This window comes from Lissotriton helveticus, chromosome 10, assembly GCF_964261635.1.
Source record: "Lissotriton helveticus chromosome 10, aLisHel1.1, whole genome shotgun sequence".
Lineage (NCBI taxonomy): Eukaryota > Metazoa > Chordata > Amphibia > Caudata > Salamandridae > Lissotriton > Lissotriton helveticus.
Window position 1 is genome coordinate 649,793,251 of NC_136071.1, and position 16,144 is coordinate 649,809,394.

Below are 16,144 nucleotides of genomic sequence, written 5' to 3' on the forward strand. Positions count from 1 at the left end.
ACTCAATCTCGTCTTCACTGCTCTGGTGGTCATTCCTACGTATTCTAAACCACAAGGACAAGTTATCAAATAGACCACGTTTTTAGTGTTGCAATTAGTGAAATGTTGTTGCTCCCAAGTGGTACCGTTACTGAACGTGAGAGTTTTGCTCTTTTTTGTCAGGTGACAACTACTACAATTTCCACAAGGGAAATGGCCTTGGATCCCGGCTGGGTTCGACCTTGTATCAGTATTCATTTTGGGTCTGGTATGTACCAGGATATCTTTCAGGTTCCGTCCACGACGATGGGCATGCATAGGCTTCTCCAGGTGTAGGGTGCCGCAATTTAGGATAGACCAGTGTTTATTTATAATTTTAGACACCTCATTAGACACAGTGCTGTAGGTAGTGACACAAATCGGTCTTTTATCTCACGTTCTCTGTCTTCCAAAAGGGCTTCCCCATGATTGTTTCTTGCCCTCTTCATTGCTTTGTTGATCGTCTTTTCTGGATACTGTCTTTGCAGCAGTTTTTTCTTGAGGTCACTGGCCTGGGACCTGTACTCGGTCAATTCGGTGCAATTACGCCTCAGTCGTAGAAATTGGCCATATGGCAAGTTCTCTCTTAAATGTCTAGGATGGAAACTGTCATATCTCAAAAGACAGTTCCTTGCAGTAGGTTTAAAATGGGTGGTACTTTTTAGTTTACCTCCTTCTGTATAGACATTCAGGTCAAGAAAGACCATCGATTGGTCAGAAACAGTACTGGTGAATTTGAGATAAGCATTTTGATTATTCAGCCATGTTAGGAAATCCATTGCTGATCTGTGGTCCCCATTCCAGATGACAAAAACTTCGTCTATATACCTCTTCCAAGTGTCTATTTTGCTCCTGTATGGGTTGTCTGGATGCAGTATCTTATTAGTCTCCAAATAGTGGACATACAACCCAGCCAGACTAGGAGCAAAAGTACTGCCCATGCTGGTACCATGGCTTTGCAAATAGAGAGTCTGTTTGAACTGGAAAAAAATTCTGTTGTAATGCCAAAGAGATACACTCAAGGACCACACCCCTCGGTGTTTGGTATTTCCAAGGAGTGGTAAATAGGACCTCTTCAATGATTTGGAGTGTTTCGTCATGTGGCAGGCTTGTGTACAGACTCTCCACGTCTAAACTCATCAGGAGTTGTGTGGAGGGGTCAAAATCTCTGTTGTCTAACAGTTGTAAAACGGATTTGGTGTCTTTCTGAAAAATCGTTGTGGATTGGACCAGAGGGCGTAAAAAGGCATCCGCAAATTTGGAGAGGGGTTCTAAAATTGAACCGATCCCAGACACAATAGGTCTTCCCGGTGGGTTGGTCATGTTTTTATGGATCTTTGGGATGCAATAAAAGTAGGGAATGCGTGGAGTAGGTTGTTTCAAGAAATCAGCCTCGTTTTTGCTCAACCAATCATGCGCAAGCCCTTCTTCGATCATGCCTCCTATCCTGGTGCGGAGTCTCTCGGTAGGGTCATCCTGTAAGACTGTGTAATTCCGTCTATCGGATAGTAATCTCAGGCATTCTGTGTCATATGTCTCTATTGTTTGAACCACAATGGCCCCGCCCTTGTCAGCGGGTTTTATGATTATTTTATCATTGTCAGCAAGTCCTCTTATGGCTTGTTGCTCCTGTTTGTTGGTATTGTGAAAAACCTTAGTTGTTGATAGACTGATTTGGTTGACTTCCATCATAATCGCCTTCTCAAAAGTTAGTACTTCGATAGGCAAGGAGGAGTCAGGGGGGGTGAATGTGGACTTAGGTCGTAGTCCTATATCTGTTACCCCGTGTTTGGGTGGTTTGTCCTGGAAAAAGGCCTGTAATTTCAGCTTCCTCACAAATTCCTTCATCTCCATATTCAATCTGAAGATGTCTGGTTTGTGCGTGGGCACAAAACCAAGTCCCTTGTTTAGTACCCTTTCCTGAATCTCCGTGAGAGGCCAGGGGGTCAGATTGACCACTAAGTTCCCCTCTTGCTGGTGGATGGGTGATTCGGGAGGGATCCTGTCATACTCCTCGTTGTCCTGGAGTTGTTCGGATCCTGCTGGTCTTCCCAGGCTACGTTGTTGCCTTTCCTGTTTCTTCCCCGTGTGCCCGGGCGTGAGCCTAAAAAAGGCTGCTGATCATAGAAACCCTCTTTGAATTCTGGGTTCCATTGTTGGTAGTTGGTTGTTGGTAGTTCGGTCCTGTAACTGGTGGACAAAAAGGAAAAGTGGGGAATTGTGGTGGGTATGTGGGATACTGGGGTTGTGGTTGATGCTGGTAACCTCTCCACCCCCTTTGCCTGGGGAATTGCTGTCTTCTTTGTCTCCACCCACCTCGCCGTTGTTTATACCCTTTGGTCCCACTGGAGTTGGACCCAGAGGAGCCAGTGTCCTTCTGGTATGAATTTAGCCTTGTCCTTGCTCAGTTTGTTGGTTTTGCTTTGTTTTAGTGTATACTCAAAATCAGTCATTTGCTGGTTGAGTTCATCCAGTCTTGCTTTTAGGTCAGCTGGTGAAATGTATGTGTTAAGTTGGACTTCAATTTTGGTAATCTCAATCTTTAGTTCTTGAAGAACAGCATTGTGTGAATGACCTGAGGTGGACAATCATTGAATCACTACCATCTGATAAGGGCTTGTTCCAAAAGGAACAAAGATGGGTGTTCCGCCTGGGCACACATACTCATGGGTTAAATGATGATGTTCCATGGTCACAATTTTCTGAATAAAGGCAAATAATTGAGAAGACCCTATAAACTTGTCCTAGTCAGAGTGATAGCCTGATACCCATATCTATTACTTTTGACATTATGATCACATTCCCTTACAATGATCCCCTTTGGAAACCACTGTCACTGTAATGACACAATTGTAATTATAATTAAGTTTTATATGTAGACAGGGGGGTCCGCCAGGGGTGTGTGCTAGCTCCCACTCTGTTTTCATTATATCTAAACGGAGTGGTGGAGCACCTGCTCCAGCTACCAGCAGATGCCCCCTCCCTGGCGGGCAGGAAGATACCAACACTCCTGTTTGCAGATGATACCCTGCTGATTTCGAAATCCCCGGTGGGCCTCCAAACCCTGCTAACAAGGTTCCAGGGCTTCTGTGCCACCAGGGGCTTGGTTATCAACATCAGCAAAACCAAGTTCCTGGTGTTGAATCCCCCCAGGAAGACAGTCCACCCACCATCTCTGGACTCAGTTCCTTTAGAAAGGGTAAGGGAATTCGATTATTTAGGAATTCGACTCTGTGACTCCATGAGCTGGAAGGCGCACCACCAAAAAATCATCCTGACTCATAGGAGGGTCACGGGCGCCCTACTAAAGGAACATCGTGCCTCTTCCCTCAAGCCTATCGGGGTGATATTAGATATTTACAGGGCAAAAGCTGTGAGTGCAGCACTGTATGGGGCTGAGCTGTGGGGTACCCAGAAATTTGACACTCTATCCCATCTTGAGAACAAATTTCACAAAGACTTAATGAGGCTTCCTCATAGCTCCCCTACTCTCCCTCTCCTATTTGATACAGGTACACGATCCATAGCTGAGCAGGCGAAGTTACGCCCCCTTCTCTTATGGGCCCGTATATGGAATGTTCCTGAACTTTCAAGCTACGCAGATGCTCTACGCGAACTTCTCTCCACCCCGGGTTGGTGTAAGATCGGTTGGCTCTCGGAAGTAAAGCGCCTGCTTTGTGAACTAGGTCTGGATGACGCATGGGCCAACAGATCATCACCACCCAAACAATTACTAAAGAAATTATTTTGGGCGTGGGTGGATAATGAGAGAGTGAACCACTCCAATTTATGTAGATCTGCTGTGGAGTTTCTGTCGATTAAAGGCCGCCCCTACAGAGAACCCTACTTGGATGTGATTTCCAACCCAACAGATAGGGCGTTGTATTTTAAATTCAGGGTTGGTGTTCTGCCCCTTGGGTCATGGACAGCAAATTGGAAACCTCCTTGGCAAACCATAACAACTTGCCCTTTTTGCACGAATAGGGATGAATCAATTTTCCATTTAATGTTCGAATGCCCCGCATATGCTACTCCTCGTCGCAGATGGTTGAAACCGCTTTGCATGAGGCTGGGCACCCGGTCATATTTGGAGGCCTTACAGCTGCTAAGATCAGACCCTCACCCCTTGTTTGCTTGTGGCTTGGCGAAATACTTGGGGTGGGCTTGGAGGATAAGATCCGCGAGGATGATGATCCTCCAGTAAGGGCTCCAATTCACATTCCATTGGCCCCCTTGCTTATTGTTGTGTCCCTTTCCATCCTCTAAGGATGATTAATTATGTGTATGCATGAATGTTCCTAGATGGACATTTTTTAGCATTGTTGTATATTTTATCCTTTTTAATGACTTTTTGTCTTGATGTCTAAATTGTACAACTGTTTTTATTCTTGTATCTGTTTTTATTGCAATGCTTTTATGAAATGAAATATTTCGAAATAAAGCTATACAACAACAACAATTATAATTAAGTTTTATACAGGCTTAACTTCGGCAGTTTAATGTAGTACCCCTTAGTATTTAATTTAAAAAGGCATTTACCATGATCCCTTTGGAACCACTGTCACTGTAATGAAACAATTGTAATTATAATTAAGTTTTATACAGGCTTAACTTCGGCAGTTTAATGTAGTACCCGTTAATATTTAATTTAAAAAGACATTTGCCATGATCCCCTTCGGAACCACTGCCACTGTAACACAATAATTGTAAGTGTAATTCAGGTTTATATAGGCCTAACTTCGGGAGTGTAATGTAGCAACCCCCTTCATTTAATTCAAAACGGCCCTTCCTTTTGACTCTAACCGACAGTGAGCATCGAATGGGCCCTTATAACATCAATCGGGTGTAGTCGGCCACCCGTACCGAGCGCATGAGACTGGGCACCTGGGACATGCAGCCGCGCATGCGCGGCTAAGCAGCGTCTCCACAGTCAAGCATGCGCACCTTCGTCGTGACTGACGGAGTATGCGCGAGATCGTCATGCTAGGTGGTGACGCCCTTGGAGATAACGGAACTCCCCTTTGCCATTACAAGTACCTAGATCAGGTGTGAGGGACCACAATACCGGGAATTAAGCTAGTGGAATACCTATATTTGGTCACAATATCGTACATGCCTAATTGGTCATTTGGGTTAATTTAATTGGATTAACAGGGTATAAATACCACCCACAGAAAAGCTCGCTCCACCATTCGAGCGGTGCTGCGTGTGGGGAAAGACGGTGAATACTCGTCCCCGGTCTGTGAGTATATTTGACAGGACACTCTGGTATTTCTCTTCTATAACAAGTGAGTAAGAACGGATTAACAACTCCCCAGCCCATCTTTCATTTTTACTCCTTGTATCTATCCACTTAGATTGCACAGAATAGCAATCAACCCCCAGACGCCAGTGAGAACTCATGAAGCAAGCAATCCATATTTATTAAGTATGACCTACATTTCCCTGATATCATTATTCAGACAATCTTGTGTGTTCTATGTAGTGTATGTTGTGTAAGTCTTTTCTTTTACAGGGCAAACTGTGCTATATGGTTTGTTCCAGGTGATTGCACCTCTTGAACTACCCACAACTTGGGTGACCATTTTTGTTTTTTGTTTTTATTTTTCAGGTCATGCAACTGCATGTATCCTGAGCCAAAAACCGCTGTAGGCACATTATAGCCATTTTATCACTTAAAAATTATCACTTTTTGTTAAACAACATTTAATTTTTGAGTTGTTAAATAGAAAAACGTGAGTAAGGTGGGGAAGTTGTGCCCCCGTCCTGAAGAAGGAGCGCTTGCTCCGAAACATGTCGACATACACATGAGGTACTGTCCATTATCACGACAGAGATTACCTCGCACTTCACTTCTTTTAATAGTGCCAGCCCGGGGTCTTGAATAAAAAATGTTTTCTTTATACCTACGAGCCAGGTACTTTTTAACCAGTCACTATCAACCACCACTCACATTATTTGCTTTATCACGTGCACCACACACACCACACATAGCCATTTGTCAGTGCTCCCGCGTAGTCGTAGGTCATAGCACGCCGCATCCCGTTAGAGGGGGGCGAAGACCCCGATGATGAAGCATGACACCAAGGGGCCTTTTGGTGTGTGAGGGGTATTTTAACAAACACTGAGTGCTCCCATATCCTTTGGGACACACATCTCCTCTGGTAGGATTCCTTTTGTTTATACAAGGGATCATGTAGGCCACCATTATGAGCGGCCTATTAGAATCCTTCTTTTTTCCTAAATGGAATTATAATTACCATATGTTCTTGTACTTCCAGTAGTGGGTAAATAATAGGGATTGCATGTTTCTGTGCCAATTCCCAAATGCTTTTCATCACAGCAATTTTGACTACTTCCAGCAGCCAAAGTCTCATTCCGAAACACAGAGAATTTAAAATTGTGAATTCAATTACTCCTGTTACTGAGCCCATTAGAATTAACAAGCATCTCAGAATGACTACCCAAACATACATGGCCAAAATATTTGTATATAGTCTCACTACTGTACATTGATGTGTTAAACATCATTTATAAAACATTTCTGTGAAATAACCATGCAGGGTAAATATCAGTCACTTGTTTAACAAAGAATATTACATAGCTTCAATTTGTTTTAAAATCTAGTAAACTGGATTTTTAATTTATGGGAGAAATTATGAGACAAAATATCGTAAAAAATATTGTGATACAAAAATATTGTGTCAAGAATAATTAATAGGTCAAAATATGTATTTGACAGGAATATCAAAGACAAAAATATAGTTTCAATTATTGTTTTTAAAATCTTTGTAAAAAATATCGATGTCAAAATATCGTTCAATGTAATATCATTTGTAAGTGTTATTTTGAATGGAATTTATTAGAGTGTGTTTTATTCTATGGCCCTGATTACGATGCCGGTGAGCCAGGCATCTGACTGACATTCTCTCTGAATGGAAACTAACCGACTCGTAGTCGACGGTTCCATCCCACAAATTGCGACTGCCCATGAGGTAGTCAGAAACATAAATTTTTCCATGGCAGCTTGTGCTGCATCTGGAAAAGGGCCGAAGCACAAGCTGCATTGGAAAAATGGATGTTTGCAGGTGGTGCCTGGCACACATGGTATGGATGTTTGGGGCCACATAGCGGATGCCTTGGCGGAATGCGGAGCCCTGCTAGGGGCCGCCAAAGTCCATTTTTGACAGCCTTTTAATGGCGGTCTGACCTCCATTGAAAGGCTGTATGAAAGGGATATCGTTATACCTATGGCAGTGCATAAGCAGGCACTAACCTATCGTAGGGTACTATATTCCCACTGTGGTAAGATGGGCTCCTTGAGCCTTGGGAAGCATTAGTCAGTACCTCCGCCTGCTGCCTCGGACAGCCGCACATCATAATGCGGCGGTCGGACTGCGGCATAAGATGTCGGTCGGACCGCAACTGACAGGTTGTCAGTTTCGATCCAACCAATATCATAATGAGGTCCTATAAGTTTCTTAATTTTCTTAATTTGTGTTTTAGTGATATAATTTATTAATGACGAAATTGTTGAAGTTTGGGTTTTTAGTTGTATTAATGTATACAAATAATAGATTAATACTTTTTTAGCAGCAAGATATTGTTTTTTGGGGTAAGTGTGGAGACACTTTTAAAAAGTGGATATTTTGAATTAAATGTAATGTTAATTATGCTAAGGCATGCAAATTAATAATGCAAAATGTATACATTTATTTTCTTGCAATAATATGTATTCATGATAATGAATGAAAAAATGATTTTTAGGTTGAAAATAATAAAAAAGAAAGCTTTAAATTAAAATTGTAAAAATATAAAAATGTAATTTATTACAGTATTTTTTTTACTTACTTTACATAAAAAATATAAATTTGTACTTTTGGAAAAAAAATCCATTTTTTACATTTCTATTGTAAAAATTAGTGTTTTTTAATTTACGATTGTTAACTTTGGATTATTATGTAATCTTTTATTTTCATGTGTTCCCACTTTAGTATTGGTAGTTAATAATAATTAAAAAAAGATATTCATTATTAATATTGTAAACAAAATATTTTATATTTTATTGTTTAAATGTGAATTTATTGGCTTGTAGTTTGCGTTGTTTTTTTTTAAAGTAAATTTTAGTTAATTTTAAATATCCTAATTTTTGTGTGAGCATGGAGTAGTGATTGCTTATATAACATTTTTAGTCTGTAGCATATTGCATAAAATATTTTAGAGTATTAGTGGAAATAGTAAATTTCACCTTTTAGGGCTCGATTACGATGTCTATGCTGACTAACATAGCTGCAGTCTCAGGACCGACCGACAGCAAGTCTGGGGTCCCGGCACTGCAAGTACAATGCGACTACACATCGTGAAATTGCATACTCCCATTTATCTATGGGAGCTTGTGCTGCGGCTGTAAACCGGCTGTAGCACAAGCTCCCATAAGGAAATGAGAGATTCTGTTAATCCCTACACCACATGGTAGGCACCTCAAGGTGCCTGCCACATGGTGCAGGGATTAATATGGGGGTACCATAGGTGCCACCTCGGTCCCCAACCAGAGGCCGCAAGGAGAAACTGGTCCCTAAATTCACATTCTGACCGGATTTCCATGTCGGAAAGCCCGGCATGGAAAGCCTGTCGGAACTGAGCATCATCATTCCAACGGCAGAAACAATGTCCATTGGGATTACCTGCCAGTCCATGAATGGCAATGGGCTCCTTGAGCTTATCGGAATCCAGCTGGAATGACCCGCCCGTTTCAGTTTCGATCACCTGCATTGTAATGCACATATCGGAACTGAACCTGAAATGAGGCTCGGAAAACCTCCAACCTGCGGTCAGAGGCTTTCTGAGCTTCATTGTAATCAGGCCCTAATGTCCAACATCTTCACCAGATTGACTTAAATTAGAGTGGGAACAGTAAATGTCACCCTTTTAGGGGCCGATTCCGATTCGGTAAAATTAACCCTGGGCGTAGTACTTCGCTACGCCCAGGGAGTGGGCGTAGTGTTGCCTACTTCGCCATTTGCAAAGTAGGCGTAGAGAAGTTGCCCGCCACCCGCCTCCCTCCCGCCCTCCCTAAATACTTAAATAACTTTTTTAAAAAGAATAAAACCACTTACCTTGTCGGCTGCTTCCCCGGGGCTCCCTCTCGTAATCGCGCTGCCGTCTCGGACACTAACGCGCATGCGCGGCCGCCCGCGCATGCGCATTTCTCACGAGAAATGCGCATGCGCGGGAGGCCGCGCATTAGTATCCAAGATGGCGGCGCGATTACGAGAGGTAGCCCCGGAGACGCAGCTAACAAGGTAAGTGGTTTTTATTCTTTTTAAAAACGTTATTTAAGTATTTAGGGAGGATGTATGACGTTACAACGCAGGCTATTACAACGCCTGCCTTTACGACGCGGTTTTTACATCGCATACCATTACAACGCATAGCGCTTTTGGGTGCTGGATAGTGAATAGTTTAATTTACTATTCCAACTCCAGTCCCCGTGGACACTAGGGAAGGTATTGGATAGTAAATTAAACTTATTCCCTATCCTAGAGCGACCCCCTGCGCAATGCGTTGTAATAGTTTGCGTTGTAATGACCGCGTTGTAATGGTAGTACGTTGTAAAAGTTTTGTTGTAAGTGATGTTTACCATTTAGGGAGGGCGGGAGGGAGGCGGGTAGTATTTAGGGAGGGCGGGAGGGAGGCGGGTGGCACGTAGTGGGGCTATGCTAAGTGCGTAGGTGGACGTAGTTTCTTGCCCACTTCGCGTAGCTTCGCGTAGCCCCACTACGCCTACTACGCCCAGGGTTAGGTAAAATCCTGTCCGAATCGTCATACGGAGCCTTTTTCCCGTACGAATAGTACGGAGAACCGTACCCGTACGTACGATGTAGTAGGATGCGTACCCAATGCAGTTCTCCGTACGATTCGTACCAAAGACCGTACGACTCAATAATCCGTACGAATCGTATTCGGAACACGCAGTACGCGACGTCCGTATGGATTGAAGCAGCTTTTTCCGACCCAGCAAGTACGATTCAGGTCAACAGCACTCTGTATGCCGCTTTTGCTACGGGAGTTTAAAGCGACCGGAAAACCAGATTTCGAGTCAAAATGCATACGGAACGGACCCCCCCCCGTGTACGATGCGTACACCCCATCATTGCAGGGGTATGCTGCATCGGGGTACGGTGCGTACACCCCTGGAATACAGGGGTATGGTGCGTATGTCCCCGTGCATACCCTCCATGACTGTAGGTGAACGGTGCGTAGGGATACGGTCCGTACCCCCCAAGGTCGTACGTGTACGGTGCGTACACCCCCTGCGTACACCCCTTTAATTTATGGGTATGGTGCGTACGCGATAGTGTAGCTCTCCGTATGAATTGCTCATACCCGACGTATTCGTACGAATCGCGTCCCCATTCCCCAGTCCGGATTGTACTTGGCTGGTCGTACGGCATGTTTACGATTCGTACGGTTTACTGTGCGGGTCTATGTCACACGGATTTACCCTTTACTTTTGTACGGTTCGCGACGATTCATACGGATTTCGAGCCAACGGATCGTACTACGCGATTCGGACAGATTACTATGATTCGTACAGAAATGGCTACGTATCGTCGTACGGATTTGTGTCCCAAATCGGAATAGACCATTTAGTGTCCAACACCTTCCTCAAATTGGTATAGATAGGTGTGGGAATAGCAGATGTCATCCCTTTAGTGTCCAATGCCTTCCACAAATTGGTATAGATTGTAGTGAGAATAATATATGTATAGCCTTTAGTGTCCAACACCTTCTCCAAATTGGTATAGATTACAGTAGAAATACTAAATGTTGCCTCTTTAGTTTCCTACACCTTCCCCAAAGTGGTGTAGATTGGAGTGCGAATAGTATTTGTCACTCCTGTAGTGTCCAACACCTTCCTCAATTCAGTAAAGATTGGAGTGGGAATAGTAAATGTCACCCCCTTTAGTGTCCAACACTTTGTTAGAAAAGGGTGTATGTTACAGTGTTATAATTTAATGTTATAATTGTTGTGTGTATTACTTTGTTTTGATTTTATAATTATCTAAGTAGACTCGCGGCTCGAGGTGGGTCGGGACTTTGACCCTTTGGGAGCCCGGAGGAGCCGTCCGTCCACCTGGGGACTGTTTTGCTGCTGTCTCCCCCTGTTTGCTGTTTGCTGTGTCCAGGGATTCGGCGGGTGCGGCGGCCGGGGACTGCGAGTACCAGCATTCCCTTTGACCATCATCAGCTGGTACTCTTCCCCTGCCGGCCCCGCCTCCTGCTTGCTACAACCTCGTGCCGCCCCCGCTTCGCGGGTGCGACTCGCGGCTCGAGGTGGGTCGGGACTTTGACCCTTTGGGAGCCCGGAGGAGCCGTCCGTCCACCTGGGGACTGTTTTGCTGCTGTCTCCCCCTGTTTGCTGTTTGCTGTGTCCGGGGATTCGGCGGGTGCGGCGGCCGGGGACTGCGAGTACCAGCATTCCCTTTGACCATCATCAGCTGGTACTCTTCCCCTGCCGACCCCGCCTCCTGCTTGCTACAACCTCTTGCCGCCCCCGCTTCGCGGGTGCGACTCGCGGCTCGAGGTGGGTCGGGACTTTGACCCTTTGGGAGCCCGGAGGAGCCGTCCGTCCACCTTGGGACTGTTTTGCTGCTGTCTCCCCCTGTTTGCTGTTTGCTGTGTCCGAGGATTCGGCGGGTGCGGCGGCCGGGAACTGCGAGTACCAGCATTCCCTTTGACCATCATCAGCTGGTACTCTTCCCCTGCCGGCCCCGCCTACCTGCCTAATAAATACACTCCTTGTTTCCGTCCCGCGGGATGCACGCGGGACGAAGCGCGGGGCTAAGCCCGGGCAAAGGGCGGGCCCTCTGTGGCCCTCTGAGGCCTAAGGAGGCCGGGACGGGCCACCCCACTTGGTTCCATCACAGAGGGAGGTATCGTGCTTTAATACTATTTGTCAATTTGTTACTATTACATTCACAATGTCCATATGGGAGGAACTCAACGCCCTGTGTGGTACTAAGTACGCCCCTGATCTTATAACCTCCCCGGCTGTGGATTCTTTTTGTCTTAAAGCAAATGGCCCCGCTGATAAAGCTACTAACTAAGAAAATGCCGCGCCCCTGGGTTCTTACAATAGATGGAAGCATGACATTGAAACTAACTTTGGGAACAATACCAGCATACCATCTCTCGCTAATCCAATAGCATTTATCGAGGACCCGGCTGCGGACAAACTAGAGGACCCTCTTTTGTCTCTCAACATGACTTTATTGGCCAGAATTGAGCAACTGCTGGTTGCTACCATCTCTCCCTTGGTCACAAAAATGAATGACTTAGGGGAAAGGCTGACCAATATTGAGTCAGTATTAAGAAAGCTCCCGCTCCCAGCTACTACTTTGGCCACATGCGTCTGTCCTAACCCTACAACCGCCCCCGAAACGCATAAATCTGGCAATGGGGCCACCCAAATACAACCATTATGCATATCTACTCAAATAGGCCCCAAAGTATTTGCCAAACCTGCACCAAAAACCCATACAGTGGCTAGATCCGCCTTGGCAAGAATGCCACATATCAACCTGCCCCCTGAGGCCGCCCCGTATGTGTCTGTCCTCTCTGGGGTCCCTGCCCTCACCCAGGGAAAATGCGAATCTCAGCAGGATTTGCTAAATAAGGCCACCTATTGGCTAAATAAGAATAGACCGTTGCCGCCGGGGCTAGACGGGGGTATCTTGAGTGTCAGAAGGGTGGGATGGTTAGGGACGCTGCCCAAATGCATTGCTGGGGATCTGGTACTAATTAAATTTAAAAACACCAATGTTGCCCCCTTTTTACGAGTTTGTACTCCCAATGAAAGACAAGGTACAATTCGCATTTGGGATCTATATGATTTTTACCCGTGCTCCCCTCACATTACATAGGTTAAACTCTTAAGTTTTTTAATGGTAATTGAATTTTGTACAATAATTGTTGAATGATGATTTTTTACTGTGTCTATGAAATGAAATGTCTATGGTTTTTTTTGTTAGTATTTCTGTATTGTCGATGCTTTTATGATTTTTAATTTAAAAATCGAATAAAGCTTATTAATAAAAAAAATAAGTAGTTGAAATAGTTTGTGTTGTTTAACTAGTATTGTTTTCATTTAGCAACATAATATAAAATAAATGTATGTTAGTAATTAACAATATTATTAATTAGACATGCTTACATAATAAAGATATATAACACATTTTTTAAAATATATTTATATAAAGAGAATTAAATAAAACATTGTAATACAGTTTTATTATGATATAAAAATGCAAATTATATTTAAATTGTAATGCATGTACATTTTCTAATATGTTTTCTCCTTTTTTTCTAATTTTAATATCCATATTTTCAACATCATTTGCTAATACATTTTTTTTGTTATTTTAAATAATTGTATATATTTTAATATTATTTCATGTACATGTTACAAACAGTTTTTGACATTATTATCATGCACAATATTTTTTAATACATTTATTCAACATTTTAATTTTATTTTCCAATTCATTTCTATAGGGAGATAGCCTTCTTTTAGTTTTATTTAGCAACCATTTTTTTGTACCACTATTTTCTATTTTGTAGTCTGTTTGTGTCATTTTAGTCTATTTTCTGGATTCCAGGTCGCTACTGTCAATCGAAACAGGTAAGTCCTTTATGAAGGTTTTCTTAATGGTTTTGAAAGTATGGGGATGTTTGGGAGAGGTCTAGAGGTTAGTTATAGAATTGTTTGTGAGTTTTTTTGTACATTTGGGGCCTCATTCGATGTCGGTTGGAAAGCATTCCGACTGACTCCTTGTCGGAATGGTATTCCAACCGGCAACACAGGCTCCCAGTGAAAAAAGGGTGGTTGCGGAAAACCTTGCACCCTGTGTCGGGCTCCGCATGGTGCCTGGCACACTGTGCATGGTTGTAAAGAAGGGTCCCATTGGTATCCCCACGGGAGGGGTCTGCTACGGGCCCCAAAGCCAGTTTTTGACAGCCGTTTCATGTCAGACGGACTGATTCAGAAAGGATGTCTGAATCTGACATCGTAATGCGTCAGTTGGAAATGCAGTCCTTAGACCTGAACGACTCGGAGTGTCTGAATGCCGGTCAGAACCAAGTCGGAAAGACCGAAGGGTTACCTTCTATCGTAATTGGTCGGTCGGAAACATGGGTTACAGAACGGTTTAGGGAAATCTGAATGTCATTCGGAGCCTTTCCGAACGCCATCATAATGAGGTTGTATTATTAGTTTTTTTTACTAGTGTATAGATTGCCTTTTTTATACACAGTTTTAGTAATGTTTCATTATGTTATGGCATATTATGTTATGTTACGCATTTTATGTTCATTAAGTGTAATGTATATACATTTTTGGGAATGTTATTTGTTTTGCTGGTGAGTTTTCCTGCATACCTTATAGGTTTTTGCCAACTAATGTGTCCAATGCGCACTGGCAGTTGCAGTTTTAAATTTTTTTGTAGAAATCACTTTTGGTTTATTTAACCAATTTTTTTTAGCTGTGGTTGGAGTTTTTTGGGTTTACAGGAGAATTTTCCTTAAACACTTTTTCTTATTTCTTATTGTTCTTACATACCTTGAATTGCTTTGCGGTATGTCTATTGGATTTGGTTTTTTCCACATTTTTTGGGGGGCTTTGTGGAGAAAAAAAATCCCATTTTTGGTGGATAATTACTTTTGACTATGTGGACACAGAAAACGATCTGCAGCTCCTAAACAATGACTTATATATATATATATATATTTATTTATTTTCTGGGTGAGAGATGTAATATTTTATTGTTTGTGTAATATGTGATTTGTTTTTTAAATTGTATGGTTTATGTGGTGTCTTTATTTTATGTGATGGGTTGAGTATGTTCTTTGAGCTTTTTGGTTGGTCCAGTTTACATTTTTCATGTAAATATTTATGTATTATTTAATTAGTTTTTGTTAATGTTTAGACTGATGTAATAAAATATTATTCTAAAAAAAGTTCAACCGGTGCACCAAATAGTACCTAAATATTTTACTGAGGTAAAAAAAACATAACTGTGTGCATATTCACGCATATAGTTCTATTCCCTTTATTATAAGATCTGTGGCAATAGCAGGATAGGTGTGATTGCCGGTAGTGGTTCCACTGTCATGCTTAGTTTCTGTAAACAAATATTATGTTTACTATTTATATAAAAAAATATTTGCCATCTTGGTTTAGATTTAGTGCAATTTTTGGGGACTTTTGTGCATTAATACTCAGTATATAATATGCTTTCAGCACTTATTTATAACTAATCTACTCTGTTGTTTAAGAGGAGTTTAATTTTAAACTGTAGCATGTTGCACATTCTTTTGGTTTGCTTTCTAAATTTAGGTGCAATTTGGCTAACAGATTGCTCCATTTGCAGTTGCTGGTAGCTTTGCTCTTTTTGTAATGCTTCCATAAATGTATAGAGCATAGTTTGGGTTCTGCCTAGTGGGGATTGGAAGGCATTGCGCCATCCTTCCACTGCTCTATTTGTTTTCACTTTTTGTGCCTAGGTGCTGTAATAGACATTCCACCGTGGTATTTGCAATCTGGGTAGGCATCTGTGTCCCCAGCAATGCAGTCTGCCAACCCAAGTATCCTCAAAATAATCCATTAGGGGGCATTACCATTGCTGGAGTCCATTAGTCAGTGGGTGAAAAGTGCAAAACTGAATTACCTGGATTTTGGCACCAACAGAGTCGTTTTCCTCTGGGTCAAGTTGCTGTGTGAAAGGGGGCCTGGAGAAAGGAATCCACGTGGGAGACTGAAGGGAAGAAAAGTAAATGGTGGTTATGCACCCCAATTCCATCGATTCAGCTGACTTAAAGCAGGCGGTCACCAAGCCACCATCAGGTCAACAGAAATTGAACTTGTAATCCAGAAGGCAGTAACCTTGTTATACCACCCTCTGACAGCTGGTTTCACCCCTACCACCATTGCAGTGGGCTGCAAATAGCTGGTGGCAGTGGCAGAACCCCAGCATTCTTTCCTTGAGCAACCTGCCCACATCATAATTCAGTGGGCAGACATTCAGCTAGGCGTGCGGGGAATCCAACACCATCACGATGGTGGGAC